The following is a 16,544-nucleotide window of genomic DNA, read 5'->3' as shown; positions in this document are numbered from 1 at the left end:
ATATATATACAATCTTTCTGCTGTGTAATATCAACTAGTTTTGAAATTTTATTGTCTGGGATCATTTAAATGTTGATTTCACGGATTTTCATATATTTTTTTTCAACATATATGTATATATATGCACGCACATACACAATTCTCATTATACTTTACATTTCTCATTATATAGTCATAGCTATAAAACAGGAAGTCTTGGTCATTATCTCTGATGTTCAATTTGGTAGGGTGGTAACACATGTCTAGCTAACACATGAAATGGGATCAATATAAATAAAAAACTGGATTGTAAATTTTAAGGTTTGTATTTTTAAATCGTCACAAAGTAGTGCCATCAAGTTATTGCTAATTTATTTAGGAATAAAAACTCAAAAACATTTAAGGAATTTGTAATAACCTGTGGGGACACATGCATTTATGATGTAGTTTAATTATTTGAGTAATTCACAATGGAATAGATTTGCAATCAGCATAAAGGTGATTACTATAAGCTGGAGGTCAGATATACCACTACTGTTCTCCAACTCCTTTACTATTTCTAAACCCAACAGTTCTCTGTACTTCACTCCCTGCTCAGCTGGGTCTGACAACTCCATCCACTAGCTGTACAGACTCACACCACACTCACAGGTATGTAGTTAATTGGAGGCTGGAAACGGGTTATACATTGGGATGAAAATTAATTTGAAATCAGGGGCTCAAGTGGTAAGAGAATCCTTTGAAAATGATGATGGTAGCATTTGTGTAAATGTGCTTGACACATTTGAGGAACATATGGATTGTGATAAGAGATGTAAGAGCCCCCAGAAAATATATTTTTTAAAAGAAAAATAATAATTTGAAAGTAACAAGATACAAATTGTATGTAGTTTGCTAACCAGGGGAGCTTTCGAAGCAGATAAACCTTGGAACAGAAATATTCCCTGTTGATACAATTCTTGATCAGAGCATTGGACAGTTTTCTACCAGTGGGGTCTCTCTGCTGCTCACTGGTCTAACTCCAGGTTGGTACAGCATTTCTGCATTCGGTCTCTGCACTAGCAACCTCTCTACTGCTATGTGACCTAGCTCACAGGCAGTGGATAGCAGATTTCTCAGCCCTTACCTGCTATCTACATTGGGTAGCTCAGGTGCCAGAATCCCTGCCATCAGATTCTCTGCTACTAACTGGCCTGGAAGATCTTCTAGTCAGACCTCTCCACTGTACTACCTCTTGACTCATTACCTTTCTGCAATCACAGGATCAGATCCTAAACAAATGTTTACAGACACGGTATCACATTTGTGACCATTCTGCTTACACACGGCTCTGCATTATGGTCAACCTACTTCCCAGCCAGCATGCTTTCTGTCATTCAAATGACTCAACCACAGCCATCACCCATTTGTTGTTGTTACCTGCCATCCAGCTGGTTACAACCCCATAGCGAACTGTACACAACAGAACAAAACACAGCACGCTCCTGCGCTTTCTTTACAATTGTCCCCATGCTTCAGCCCATTGTTGTAGACACTGTCAGTCCAGTTCCTTGAAGGCCTTCTTCTTTCCATACCCCTTCACTTCACTCCAAGTTAGACAGTTTGTCCTTTGAGCAGTTCCCAGTACTTTCAACTTTCCTCTTCAGGACCACAATTCAAATGGATAGATTTTTTGGGTCTTCCTTATTCAATGCCAAACTTTTAAAACTCACACATGCAAATCATTCTTCAGGCACTAGGTTAAAATTTCACTCTTGGGCACTGAAGGTTGTCAGTTCTCTTCAGCAGAACTCTAGGTCTCTTGGCAAAGCAGAGCTGTGGTCTAAAGATGATATTGCTCTGTTCTCCTGTGCCAGGTGACAGTTCCCTAAGGTGGGAGATTCAGATATCTGACCTGGGTCTATAGGGATGGTTGTAACTGCAAGTAATTGACAGAGACCAATTATCTTTATTTACAGGAGTGCAGCCTCAGCAGTGGAGACCAGGACAGGTGAAGCCCTCCCAAAAGCAGTCCCTCACCTGCACTGTCTCAGTTTTCTCCATCACCAGTATTTCCTGCTGGAACTGGATCTGCCAGACCTCAGAAAAGGGACTGCAGCGGATGTGAGTAATATGCTATGAGGGTAGTACAAGTTATAACCCATCCTTCCAAAGCCAACTCTCCATCACCAGAGACACACTATTAGGAATCAGTTCTTCCTGCAGCTGAATTCCATCAAAACTCAGGACACAGCCATGGATTACTGTGCAAGGAGCACAGTGAGGGGATGTCAGTGTAAGCTCAGACACAAACCTCCACTGAAGGGGAGACACCCGCAGCAGGGGGCGCACAAGACCCACTGAGCACAGACACAAAGCCATAGACAGGCACAGATGAATGACAGGGAGGATTACCTTTTAGAATTAAGGCTTCCTCTCTTAGCTCTCAGCATCCCCTGGACAGTTTTTCTCTAAATTTCTCCTCACTGCAAGCTTGATAGGAGAAACTAGCATTCTCTGTTTGCAGTCCAAATATTAAAAGTGACCCTGACCCTTCATTGGCATTCCATATGATCAATTTTCCTTCTTAGCATATAGATTGTCATGGTTATTATCATTCTATCTGTTAATCAGAACTTGTTGAAGGGTCAGATGTCTGACTGCTTTGCTCCCTCTGCAATGTGAGTAGTGACTGATTGATTTTCTATGTCTGAGATAATTAATGTGGTGACATCAGGGGCTGAACTTGTGACATCTCATTAGTGATGCTTGCTACTCATGGTCTCAGTTTATGCAGACACAAGTGTTTCAGGCAGAGAGAGATCTCTAACATAGGGAACAGGGGAACTGTAATGACCTTTGTGGTTGGAGTTACTCTTTGGAGTCATAAAAAAGCAAACATTCAATGGAAGGAAACTTTGATAAAAAATAGCAAATTTGTCACAAGAGGGAGAATTTGCAGACTAATATCTCAGAATGCTGTACAGAATTGAGAATAATGGGACTTCTCACATATTTTGAACCTGTGATCAGGGAATCCAGTTCCTAGAGAAGGACATCCTGTTTGACAGAGTGTCAGCAAAATAGATGAAAATAGTTAATTAGATACACAGAGAGTGGCTACAAAATTGTTCTCTAGGAACACGTGGGGACGGTCCAAGATGTGGCAGTGTATGTATTTTTTCTGATGTACACAGAACCATCATGATTAAAGCTGACACAAAAGCACCCAACAGCATCTCTGATGCAGTGAGGTGCAGAAAGTTTAGATTAATGCTGTTTAGTCAAGTAATTACCTAAAATAATAATATAGTTTTTTTACATTCACAAAGTGTTAAATTATTTAATGTTTAACATTCAATACATATACCATTCCTTATTCAGTTTAGCTGTATGGCTATCAATCAGGAAAACAATGTGCAATAAATACATAATAAATACTATATACCAATGAATATAATTGGGGATTCCACTGTCCTCCAGTTTCCTGCAAAACAGAATCTCACCATTTAGACAAATGCAGTCCCTTCTCTTACTTTCCAGGCATCTTTGGGAAGTGATTCACTAGACTTTACTCTCAGGCACCTCTGGGTGAGTGTGAATCACCTGTCATTTGGTGAGCAGAATAGAGTGTAATCCTTCACAGAGGAACTCCATATAGACCAATGGAGTAAATTTTAAAGTAAAAATTATATGCTTATACAACTGAGGTAAACTTATTTAATATAAGAGTATTAAATCCTCTTACGTGAAGTAACCATTAAATAAATGATTCTGTAAGAATTAGATTTCCGGGACTTCCGGGAAGATGGCGACGGAGTGACACATACCAGGAGGACTCCGCAGAATCCAGCCAAGGAGAGTTGCTTAGAGGGAAATTCAACGCTGCAGGATCGCAGGAGGTGCATCATAAAGATAAGTCTGTCTGGATGGGATGGGTTGGATGAACTGTCTGGAGGGGGGACGGCAGAACCAGCCTTTCTGGAGGGACTTGGGATTGGGGGAAGGTACGGGGCGGGGAGGTGGTGTTGACTGCTCCAGGGATGGGGGAACAACATGAGATCCAAATTGATGGTGAGGGGGGAGTGGCAGGCCTGTTAGGGAGTGATCAAGGGTGAGGTAACGTGAAGAAGAGGTGTAGCGGTGGCCCTGGTGGGGATGGAGCATGGTAGTGTGGCAGGAGGAAAGTCAAGGGAGGTGGAGAAGGGAGCTGGGAGGCAAAGGGCATTTATAGAGGTCTAGACAAAGATGTGTATATGCAAATATATATATGAGGATGGTGAAATAGATCTATGTGTCTATTTTTATAGGTTTAGTATTGGGGTGGCGGAGGGACCTTGAGCCTCTACTCAAGCACTCCCTCAATGCATGAATGTTTTCTTTTATTGGATTGGCGTTCTGTGATGCTCGCCCTCCCGACACAACTGCTGAAGCCAAAGCACATGAACAAGTAGGTGTGGTGAGGAGGGCTGATGGGGCCCGGCTGTGGAGGGGGTTTGGCGTCTGGGGTCTTGAAGGCTTGGGGATGGACAGGCGGCCATCCGGTTCGGGGGCAGTGGAGCCCACATGAAAGAACACACCAGCCTGTGTGATCACGTGGTTCCTAAGGGATCAGTTATCAGGCATCACAGAACAGAAAATCGTATCATTGGCTGCACACCTCCATGATACTATCGCCGAGGACAAATGGGTGCATAAGCAGGTGTGGTGAGGAGGGCTGATGGTGCCCGGCTATCAGGGGGGATGGTGTCTGGGCTCTTGGAGGCTTGGGGGTGGACAGGTGCCATCTGGATCGGAAGAAACAAAGCCCACATGGAAGAAGGACACCAGCCTATGCGACCATGGGATGTCAAAGGGATCAGGTATAAGGTATCATAAAAAACAAACAAAACAAACCTTACCATAGTGAATGAAGAGGGCGGTGCAGAGTGGAAATCCAAGGCCCGTTTGTCAGCCACTGGAGAACCCCTCACAGAGGGGTCTAGGTGAGAAGATGAGTCAGTCAGGGTGCAACGTAGCACCGATGAAGAATACAGCTTTCCTCCAGTTCCTAAATGTTTACTCCTTCCCCCAACCCCCCACTACCATGATCCAAATTCTACCTTGCAAGTCTGGATAGAGCAGAGGTTGTACACTGGTGCATATAGGAGCTGGAGTTACAGGGTGGATGATACCTTCAGGACCAAGGGTGTGAGGGGTGATACTAGGAGAGTAGAGGGTGAGTGGGTTGGAAAGGGGGAACCGATTACAAGGATCTACATGTGACCTCCTCCCTGGGGGACGGACAACAGAAAAGGGGGTGAAGGGAGATGCCGGATAGGGCAAGAATATGACAAAATAATAATTTGTAGATTATCAAGGGCTCATGAGGAAGGGGGGAGCGGGGAGGGAGGGGAAAAGCGAGGACCTGATGCAGGGGGCTTAGGTGGAGAGCAAATGCATTGAAAAGGATGAAGGCAATGAATGTACAGATGTGCTTTATACAATTGATGTATGTATATGTATGGATTGCGGTGGGAGTTGTATGAGCCCCTAATAATAATAAAAAGAATTAGATTTCCACGTGAAAAAAAATCAATCCGTGTATCAGATCATGTCCCCTACCCGCCACACACAGACATACAACTAAAAATATTCAAAGATCTAAGCATGAATAATGAAGTCATTTTTAAGTAAGTATAAGACTGTTATTTAAAAGTTTTATTTAATGAGAAATAAACATATGACAGCAGAAGCAAGAAGCATAACGACAAAGTAGTTTAAAGTCTGTCTTATCACAAACCTGGCTTGTGACCCAAGACCAGAGGCACAAGTGTGGGTAAAAGTACCAATAATTAAGGCTAACGGGGACTGTATAATCTATCTGTTGGGTCAGTTAAATTAAAGACATAAAAGTTAACTCAGAAGCTCATGATGAGTAAATTTTGTTACAAATCGTTAATCTTCAAAGACTTTTTTAAACTAAGGAAATAGAACATGGAACATATTATGAATTTTTAAGAAAATGGAAACATGCAATGATGGGAATATGGGTGGATAGAAGAATTGAGGATTTATTCCCCATTGGGACATTGTGCTCACCTATTCTTTTAGGTAAGAAGAGTTGTCCTCTGATATTTTCATATGAAAATCTTACAAATTTCACCCTATAGCACTGAAGTAGCTTACTTCAAAATCTTAGTTTTTTTCCCCTAAAAGCTCAAAGAACATGGACAAAGAGCATGAGGTGAGTCTCTGAGGGATACACAGCTGAAATTTTAAGAATTTCATTTGTAGTTTCACACCTATAAAGTTGAGATGGTAACAGTGTCTCTACCAACATTTTGTCTATTTATTAAAAAATGCAATAAAGTGATGTGTTCTCTCCATTTAGTATAGTAAAATTATACATGCCTTATTTTACCCAGAATGCAGTGTCCTTCCAAAAGCACATCCAAAAATCATCACTGCCATTGAGTCATTTCCTCTCAAAGACACAAGGGGACAGAGTAGCACTGGCCCTGTAGGTGTGTTAGGTTGCAAATCTCAGTGGAAGTGGAAAGCCTCATCTTCTTCCCAATGAACCACTGGTGGTTCAAACTGCTGACTTTGTAATTAGCAGCCCAACTCATCATAAACAACACCCCTGAGACGCTATGCTGAATTAAAGCAGTTCATCTCAAAAGGACAAATATTGCATGAGACCACTATCAGCATAAACAAGAGTCTGAGACCTGTTCTCAGATTAGGTAATCATTTCATATGATGCCCCAGGCAATGTTGTCACATGAGTCTAATGTTTATCACTCTATGACATTTCTATCTCAAAAATATAAAATGAATATAGTGCTTCAATGGAAGCTCCACCTTGGATGGGGAAATTTTGGCATTTAGCAGGAAAAGGGAAAGACCAAATAACTCTTACAATGCAGCAGCAGTCTAGGGTTAGCTCAGCTCAATTTAATAGTATAACTTACTTTGCTGTTATTAAAGGAATGGAAATATTCCATTGGACTTAAAGCTGGGATATCCTGGTATGGGAGGTGCAGATGACTGCTAACCCAAAGCCTCGGGCTTCAGAGTATGACCCAAGGATTTCAAATGGTAAAGCCAAATTCAGAGGAGGGAATGTTATTAGAGGTTCAATTCGTGGGTATCAGAGTTGAAGTTCTTTCGTTGCTTCTTTTGCGTAGCTTTGCACTCTCCAGAAACAAACAATAAAAAATCCCCCAAACCCCACTTGCCTTTCCAGCACTATCAGGTGCATTCAGGGTTATTATATTTAATGATTGTTAGTTTTGTGATGGGGCTTTGCTAAAGGGAGTGGTGATTAATCTAATCTTCTGAGTTTGCATCATTTCTAAGGGAGCATCGTGAACCAAAGTCTGGGTTGGGACCTTAAAAGTATCCATGTCTCTCCCTCAGGGGAATTATGTGCCCAGGAGAAGTTTCTGACCCTTTCCAGGATAGAACTTCTTTTTCTTTTTTTCCCTCATCATCGTCCACCCCCCACCCCCCCCACACACACACATTTATCTGCCAAATTACAGCATTTTTCCACATGTGATCATAACATCCTGTTTTGGTGTCAATCGCTTATACACTTGGGCAATTATCTTATGGATGACAGGAGCTGTGTTATGGGGGAAATATTGTTCCCTCTGTTCCTCTTGGTGTCGTTGTGGATTAATCAGTGGAGTAAACTCGTACAATCAGCTGTCATATTTTTCCAAACACTATAATTAGCAGCTATATGCCCCAGGACACTCACACCTTCCCCTCAGCTATCTTTATAATGAAAGCATCTCCCAAACAGCGCATTAGTCTGCTGATGAAGAGCAGCCTAGCCTAACCCTTAAACTCAAGGAATGAGAGTGCACAGCCATGGGCTGCCCAGGTCTCCCCATTCACTGAGCAGGTATGATTGTGCACAAGTCCCGGTGGAGTTTGCTGACCTAAGGTTACCTGGTGGCAATTATAAAAAAGGAAGAAAAGATGATGAACTAGACAAAGAGTGGATATGTGTGATAGTTTCCTAGAAATAGGATGTCTTTGTGTTTCCAGATGTCCAGGGTAAAGGGCAGCTGGTAGAGTCTGGGGGAGACCCAAGGCCGACTAAACAATGTCTGAGACTCTCCTGTCTCTCTTGTCCTGTCTCTGCATTTACCAGCAGCAGTTATGACATGGATTGCATCAGCCAGCTCCAGGGAAGGGCCTGCAGTGGGTCTCAATTACTAGTACTAATGTTGGTACTACATCCTACATAAGCTCAGTGGGTGGCTGACTGGCAGTACCCAGAGAGAACAAGAACATTCTCCATATTCAAATAGTCAGGCTCAAAGGTAAGGACATAACCTGTATCACCAAAACAGAGACACAGTAAAGGGAATCATTAAACATTTATACATAAATCTCCCTACAGTGGGATACTGGACTACAATGATTGCTGAGAACCCTCAGGCCCAGGGCTCAGTTCAGCAGACCAGAGAGGAATTAAAAGCTGGCTTCCTGTCTGTGTGCGGGGCTTCCTCTCTAGCTCACCATTTCCCTTGAGGATCTCTCTAGATGTGTGGGTTTGTATCAAACACTAAAAGCCACACATGGAGGCACATCATGCAGAGGGAACGAGGCAAAGCTGAAGGACCTGTCAGCTCTGATGCAACCCTGTCCCCAGTAACTGATATTAGGAGGAGAGGATATAGGATGGTTAAGAGTTCCCTAAATTTTGCTCAGTCCAGGGTAGACCAGCAAGAGCATAATCGTATCCTCAAGCCATAATTGCTCATCAGAGCTGGCAGGTGGGTCTAAAAAACTGGTGGCCTAAATCCTGCTACCATCCTAAGCCACTGACTGGGAATGAGGGCAGAAGAAGTGATTGGTTTCAGAGGACACATTTGGGGCCCTTGGAATAGTGTGCTCCTGTGCTTGAAGCAAGGAGAGGTGCTTATTCCTGAGTAAAACTCAACACTTTCCCTTGTGGGGCTGAGTGTATATAATTACCCAAAGTATTTATAATGTGTCAACTCTTAGAGACCATGTTAATTTAAATAATTTCATAACTTTAATTTAAAAAGAAGTGAAAATCAATAAATTTTAATGTAACTTTCATTTTATTTAACTCATGACTTTCAGGAGACACGCAAGCACCATGTTGGGAGGAAGCTTAGGCCAAAGGAGAGATCCAGGTGCTAGAACAAGGTCCTGGTCCTCAGCCCTGTATGCATTCCTAGCTTACAACCAGGCCAGCTGGCCAGACTTAAGACAAAGTCATCTTGGAAGAAAAGGCTCCATTCATCTGTTGAGCTTTTCAATTGGGCACTAGATAAGATCTGGAATTGGATCTTCTCCTCCATGCCATCTCTTAGACACAGTCAGAAAAACAGAAACAAAATTAGAATTTTTAGCTTCAAAGCTTTATTATTTACCAATTAACTGAACACAGCCAGTTTAAATTTGATTGTATATTCCTTTGATCATATTTTAGATCATTTTGACATTCCAGAATATTGAGGTACTTAGTGCATCTGAGTAAATGACTGACCAAATCCAACCCCATGTTTGGTTGGAAAACAAGCCCAGTACATCTGAGTTCAGAGTCCAAAATATTCCTGGATAGTTCAGGGAGTACTCATGAGCTCATTCGGGATATGTCTAGTAGAGCCGACAGGAAAGTTATGTGCAGACAGATATATACAGTTATGTGCAGACAGTCATCAGGTGACACGGAAGCACTCCCATACTAACCACTGTCATGAAATGAACTGAGATGACCACGGCAGTCACAGTCAGACAGGAAGGTGACTTGGACTAATGTGCAGCTACATCACAGGATGGAACTTAAAACTGGTGAGCCAAGAAGAAGTACAGATGCTGTGAGATGGGAGTTTGCTGAAATGATGACAAAGTGATGCCATATCAGTCTGCATTTGAAAAGTAAACTAACTCAATGATCTCCAAATGATCAATGATAATTTCCCGTGCTTGAATTCCTGGATTTTGGTGAAATTTATGATTCATTTTTGCAAAGCAATGGCTGATTCCCATCTGCAAATTCTGGGCCAGAGAGTTCCAGGTGACCACAAGCTTGGACTCAGATCGTCACACCATTGATATATATATTTATACAGATATCTAAAAATATTATAAATGGCCAGAAAAATGAGTGTGGCCAATCCTAATCTGTGGAAAATAATATTTGTTATGATGGAGAGGAATGAGGAAGGAATCTGAATGGGGAATGGCTTGGTAAACTGCATGTTTAGAGACAGTCCCACTGATTCCATAGTCAGTAAGATGAGCTATTTTCCTGAGTCTAGGGAATAACCTCAAAGATCACATACCCGAACAGTTATCAGGGGGCTGTGTCCAGGGAACAAATGTAGAGGTTGACTTTGGTTGGAAATGCTCACATTTTGGGAAAGGGACATTTTAAATAGTGTCTATGGTCATCCCCTAAATTTTGAGGATTAGTTGCCTGGATAGAAAGTATTTTATTCAGGGTGCCTGCTGGGTCACAAGCAGATGTCTTTTTGTTCCAAACCTGCAACATTGTCATTTTTATTCTGCCCCCGTTAGCTTTGTTTTTGCACTCACTGCTCTGCTGTATCTTTCTACTTGATCTCCTGACTGGTTTTGCCCGAATTTTGCATCTCCTCTGGCAAACCAAGGGACTCTCATCTCACAGTCTTGCATCAATTAGAAGTTATAGAGTTGAAACTATTCTATTCTATTCTGGGGCCAACATTCTCCAGTTGGAAACCTCCTCGCTGTGACCTTCTGACACTTGAATCTCTTTACTTACATTAGGATTGGCCTTAGTTATCAAAACCTGAGACGCGTTGTTTGTAGGAGTGCTGGAGTTGGCAATGGCAGGGGCCCAAAGAAAACCCTTGAAGACTGAGGAGATTGATAAGGAAGTGTTGGAGTGGAAAGAAAAGATGTATGGAGACTGTGTGTGATGACAATACCCTGGTGTCCATCTGATGCTTTCAACAAATGATATTCTGTCCACTCTCTGGGGCACAGGACATACAGGAGGCCAAGGCAGGGCAGAGATGTTGAGGGGCTGGAGGGAGGGAACATGGAGCTCATAAATAATTGGTTTTCCTTTGATCTTTAATACACACCACTTAGGTCAAGTGCTCTCTCATTACAGACTAACAGGCATATGAGTTTGAACAAAGAGTTCCCCTAGAATGGGCTCAGAAGGTAGAGGGTTGTTTGTTCTCTATCACTTTCTGATTATAAGGACTAGACTCCGTCACATGCAAATCATTCTTCAGGCACTACGGTAAATTTCACCCTTGGGCTGGGAAAACTATCAGTTGTCTTTAGACAGGGCAGTAGGTCTTTTGGAAAAGTAGAGCTGTGGTCTAAAGATGCTATTGATATGTGTTCTCCTGTGCCTGGTGACAGTTCCCCAAGGTGGGAGCTTCAGATATCTGACTTGTATCTAAAGGGATGGCTGTGACTTGAAGTGAATGACAAAAACCATCCTTTTTTGTTTGCAGGTGTCCTGTCCCGGGTGCAACTTCAGGAGCCTGGTCGAGAACTGGTGAAGCCCTCCCAGAAACTGTCCCTCACCTGCTCTGTCTCTGGTTTCTCCATCACAAGTAGTGGTTACTGCTGGAGCTGGATCCGCCAGACCTCATGGAAGGGGCTGCAGTGGTTGGGACACATATGCTTTAATGGTAATGCATATTTTAACCCGTCATACCAAAGCTGACTCTCCATCACCAGAGACACATCGAAGAATCCGTTCTACCTGCAGCTGAGCTCCGTGACTGCTGAAGACACAAGCATGTATTACTGTGCAAGAGTCACAGCGAGGGGAAGTCAGTGTGAGCCCAGACACAAACCTCCCCTGCAGGGAAGACACTGGGCAGCAGGACCCGCTGAGCACAGGCGCTCAGCCCTAGGCAGGCATAAATGAATGACAGGGAGGAATTCCTGTTGGAATGAGGGGCTCCTCTCTCAGCTGTCAGCATCTCCACGGACAGTTTTTCTTTGTCTTACTCTAAATTTTCTCCTCACTGCCAGCTTGAAAGGAGGAACTAGTATTCTCTGGTTGTAGTAAAAATAGTAAAGTGACTATAATAGTTCATTGTCATCCTGTTGAACCCATTTTCCTTCTTGAAAACAGGTTATCATGGCAATTCTCACCCTATGCACTAATCTAAACCTGTTGACAATGAAATGCAGCATGAATCTGGATTCACGCATTCAATGCATGATTTAAATGTACTGAGCTCAGTGACCTCCTACTGCCCAGGTTCAGCGATTCTTTCTGAATTGCTCTCTGAGCACTCTTGGCAGTGAATGACTAATGATTTCTATGTCTCAGAAAATAGTTGTGGTGATTTCTGGGGATAACTTTGTGACATGTCCTTAGTGATGCTTGCTACACATTGTCTCCCTGGATGCAGAAACAGTGTTCCAGGCATAGAGAGACCCCTGACACCAGGAACAGGTGAACTGGAATGACTTGTCTGGTGGGCAGAGTAATTAGTAAGATCATTCATTGGAGTCAAAATGAAGGGAGAACTCATTGGATGGACAAGTTTGATCCCAAAAGATAGTAAATGTGTCACAAGAGGAGGAAATTGAAAACTACTTTCTCAGAATGTTCTTTAGGCCCTGTTTTCAGCAGATGCCAGGGAATGAAGTCAGTGATGCTTTCCTCTAAGCAGCTGTGGTCAGAAGCTGTGGTTTCCCCACCTTGTCAGCATCTCTCTAGGGACACCGTGCACAGTGACTCTTGAGAAACTTCCTGCATTGGAACCTGCCTTCTCTTCATTGGAAGGGGCTTTGTCTGTCTTTCAACATCTATCCAAAGGCAGACTTCAGAGTAGTAAGTATTAATGAGATCTCAGTTTACACTCCAGGATACTAACTAGTGGCATCTGTAGTCAAAATTATAAATAGTTAATGCAAAAATGTATTCTCATGTTGACTGGAAATTTTCTCCACACACTCTAATGTATCTTGAAGCTTTTCATTCTAACGAATACTCACAAATGTGTATTTATTCAATAAACATCCCTTAGAATGACCTCAAAAACGTTTTCTATGCCAATATTATTGTTTGGAAGCAAATAATTATTAAGATTTTCAAGGACAATGGAAAGAATGAAAAAAGCTAATCCAAAAGAACAACAAGTGCAGAGTATAAAGACTTACAAATAATAACAAAAACAAAAATTAAGAGAAAACATGTAAAATGAACTGAGAGCAGAAAAATTCAGGGAAAATATCAATAATTCCACAAATGGCGGATAAAACAAGAAAGATAACGCAAAGCATAATGACAGCAATAAATGCAGACACATCAATAATGACATGGAAGGTAAATGGATTCAATGCACCTCTAAAGTGGCAGAGACAAGCACAATGGATAAGGAAACTTGACCCATAATTCTATGCTTACAAGAAACACATTTGAGACATAAAGACAAATATAATCTAAAAATGAAAGATAGAAGAAAATATATCAAGAAAATGGCAATAAAAAAGCAATATTAACAAGTAACAATTTTAAAAAGGAGTACTAGCAATAAAAACTAATAATAAAATAGACTTCAAGGCCGAATCCTTCACGGAAAACAAATGAGGGCATTATATGACAAAAGGAACAAAAGAGCAAGATGAAAAAAAAATATATATATATGCACTCAGTGGCAGACCCTCAAAATATATTAATCAAACTCTTATAGACTTGAAGAGAGAAATACATAATTTTACAGTATTAGAGCTAAATATGCCCCTCTGAGTTTTACACAACTCAAAAGATCAATTGGATAATAAATCTTGATAACACAATTTACTGACCTCATAGACATATAGGAAACATACTGTGTAAGTCTGGGTAAATTAGAGAAACAAATTCACAGAAATCCATACGTATAAGAGAGTTTTATATAAAAGGCAAGTAAGTGTACATTAAGAAAGCTTCCCAACCCAGTGCTGTCCAAGCCCACAAGTTCAACATTAGCCCATATGTCGAACACCTACCTACAAAGTCCTCCTCCATCTCACAAAACACACGCAATGACGCTGACTGCAGGAGGAAATCCGAATCAGAGAAGAGTGTAAGCATCACAGTGCTGGCAGGGGTCTCCACATAGCTGCTTCAGCACCCAGGGGTGCATCAGGGTAAGTACATGGGGCTTCTCCTCAGGGATGTCTTTCAAGCAGTGAACCTTGACAGCTGAAGCAGGGAACTGGTAAGGCAGCTGCACCTTGGTCCAACCATCAGAGAGCAAGATACCCAAGAACTCGAAAGGCGAGGCTCATGGAGCCATTTATCTCTCTGCTCTTCATTGTGAATCCTCAGAGGTACTACTGCCAATCCTTGGATTGTTTGGTTACCAAAATAAACTCTTTCATTTTTAACAGAAACCCTTTTGCTATTTGACAGGAATGAGGGAAGATGAGATAGTACGCACATTTTTCTCAAGGCTGTTTATCAATTACTGCTACATCCAGAAAGGAAGGAAAGAAACAAGGGCGTGAGGGAAGGATGGAGGAAGGGACAGAGCAAGAGGAATATAAAAGCAACAATACATGGAAATAGAGTTGCCATCTTAAGGAAATTTTATTTTTATTAATCTAGTAGCTAATCTTTGTTGACAAGTATTTATTTACTACCAATAAATTAGTCAGGAAGAATCAGATTCCAAATTAAGAACAATGAAGTCATTGGACATTCTGTGTGAAACCACTGCCCAACCTGCTTAACCTTGTGTAACACTCTAAATTTCACACTTGCCCATGGGACCTCCCCTGGGATATGGCATATTGACACACGATGATGAAATGTATATATATATATATATATATATATATATATATATATATATGTCATATAGTGCCGATAATTATTCCTTATTTTCCTTCCTGATACTCTGTTGACACATTTATTTCTGGAAAAGTATACCATTCCACCAACCTAATATCAGTTATATCTAAATATACTTGGCAAACATGCAGAGAAAAGAGAGTCCCAAGTTCAGGTCAACATGGAACAGAAAGACATCTCCACATCAAATCAGAAGACACTTAGAAGGAGAAATTATGAAAAATCCATCTCTTTTTAAAAGTCACAACCCCACCCTGATGCATACTCAGGAATGTTGCTGTGAAATTGGTAATATACCCACTATCCCCTACATTTCCTTCGTTGTGTACATACCTACAACTATAAACCACCCTCCTCACTGTTTTTCCCTTAAGCAGCTTGCCTTTGGGATTCTTCTGGCTCACTCCTTGCTTATTCCAAGTAAAGCTTCCCCATTTCATTTTTTAACAATTTATTAGGGGCTCATAAAACTCTTATCACAGTCCATACACATACATACATCAATTGTATAAAGCACATCTGTACATTCTTTGCCCTAATCATTTTTTTTCTCCTCTTTTATTTTTTTTACATTTTATTAGGGCCCCATTTCATTTTTGTACAGCCCCCTGGCTTACCTGGATTGGTAACTTGGGACCCACTTCCTCTTGCTGTGTATTTATTCAACGTGACATTACATATTTATCTGCCCCTGCCTCTCAGACTCTGAGAACTGTTATTCTACAAGAGCCTGTGAGGAGTTTCGTTGTGTGATTTGACATATTTTTGTTTATTGAGTTACCTTTGGGTTTGTTACAATTTATACCAACGCTGTGTCCAACAGAACAGAGCATGGGCTGATGTTGCACCATCATCACCCTGGTTATGCTTGATCTCATGGCTACCCCTGTTGTATCAATCCATGCCACCGAGGAGCTTCCTCTTTTTCACTGACCGTCAACTTTACTGAGCATGGAGTCTTTTTCCAGGTACTGCTCTCTCCTCATAGCATGACCACAGTGTGTGAGGTGAAAGTACCACCACTCTTACTCCTAAGAAATTCTCTGGCTGTGCTTCCATTTAAGACAGATCAGTTTATTTTTATGACACTCCATGGTATCTTCAATATTCTTCACCCACACTATCATCAAGGTCCATGAAGCACTACTCAAGTCCTCCTTCAACACAGTCTAGCATTCACATGCATATAATGTGATTGAAAGTCCTAACCAATGGTTAAATTCATGGCCTTCTTAATCCTCAACATGACAGCACAGTCCCATGTAATATAGACCCCTAGGAAAAAGGTATGCATACCTGAGTGACACTTTGAGTTAAGTGTCTGGTTATTGAATGAAAGTTCATGGATTTAAAATAACTAGTTAGTCCTTGTCAGGAAAAGGAGGTTATCTGACCCAGAGACTATTTATAAAATGTGACACTCTACCAAAAATCCTACAGAACAGTTCTATTAACCATACAGGGTCTCTGAGAATCAGAAAAGACTCGATGACAGTGAGTTTGGTTTGGGAGCAAATATTATTTGCTTGCTTGTTGATTTGCTTGCTTGATTCAATGATTTGTCCTCAGTGGAGAGGATTACTGGTGTGTGAATAGCTCTCAGATCTCACAATGAAAGAAGAAATGTGAATGAAAATTGGATATGTTCTCCTGTGCAGCCACAGTTCTCAAAACTGCATGGTATTGGTACAATGACAGATACTCAGACCAATGGAAAAGAACTGAAAACCCAGAAATAAAAGCATCAGCA

The sequence above is a fragment of the Tenrec ecaudatus genome, chromosome 3 (genome assembly GCF_050624435.1).
Source record: "Tenrec ecaudatus isolate mTenEca1 chromosome 3, mTenEca1.hap1, whole genome shotgun sequence".
Lineage (NCBI taxonomy): Eukaryota > Metazoa > Chordata > Mammalia > Afrosoricida > Tenrecidae > Tenrec > Tenrec ecaudatus.
This window is presented reverse-complemented; position numbering follows the sequence as displayed.